The sequence below is a fragment of the Sapajus apella genome, unplaced genomic scaffold (assembly GCF_009761245.1).
Source record: "Sapajus apella isolate SASKATOON/1434 unplaced genomic scaffold, GSC_monkey_1.0 scaffold25, whole genome shotgun sequence".
Classification (NCBI taxonomy): domain Eukaryota; kingdom Metazoa; phylum Chordata; class Mammalia; order Primates; family Cebidae; genus Sapajus; species Sapajus apella.
Genome location: NW_022436965.1, coordinates 26,164,526 through 26,165,329, shown reverse-complemented (window position 1 = coordinate 26,165,329; position 804 = coordinate 26,164,526).

The following is an 804-nucleotide window of genomic DNA, read 5'->3' as shown; positions in this document are numbered from 1 at the left end:
GGCTGGTCTGAAACTCGCGACCTCAAGTGATCCACCCACCAAAGACTCCCAAAGTGCTGGGGTTACAGGTGTGAGCCCCCAGGGCCAACCAAAACTAGTCAATTATATCAGAACCATTTCATAAGTGTATTAGGTTCTTCTGCAGTGGAATCTCAATATTTCAGAACAAATGAGGACTATAAGGACTGAAGTTGAGGCAAGTGTCCAGGCCAATTAAAGGAAAATAACACATTCTATATATGTATCAAAATATCACATCGTACCCCATAAATATGAACAAATATTGTGTCCATTTAAAAAAATTGAGTGAAAGATACAGAGATTTCCCATATACTCTCTGCTCTACACACACTCAAAAAAGAAACAAAGAATTAAAGAAAGAAAGCAGGGAACCAAGCAAGAAAGAATGAGAGAAAGAGTTATGGTTAGGCTTTGCGCCCCTACCCAAATCTCATCTGTCATCTTGAATTGCAATCCCCACAGACTGAAGGAGAGACCTGGTGGGAGGTGATTGCATCATGCGGGTGGTTATTCCATGCTGTTGTTGTGAAAGTGAGTGAGTTCTCATGAGACCTGATGGTTTATAAGCATCTGGCATTTCCCTTGCTGGCCCTTCATGTGAAGAAGGTCCTTGCTTCTGGTTTGCTTTACACCATGATTTTCAGTTTCCTGAGGCCTCCCCAGTCATGTGGAACTAAGTCAATTAAATTTCTTTTCTTTATGAATTACCCATTCTCGGGAAGTTCTTTATAACAGTGTGAGAATGAACTAATACAGAAAGACAGAAAGGAAGGTAGGAAGGAA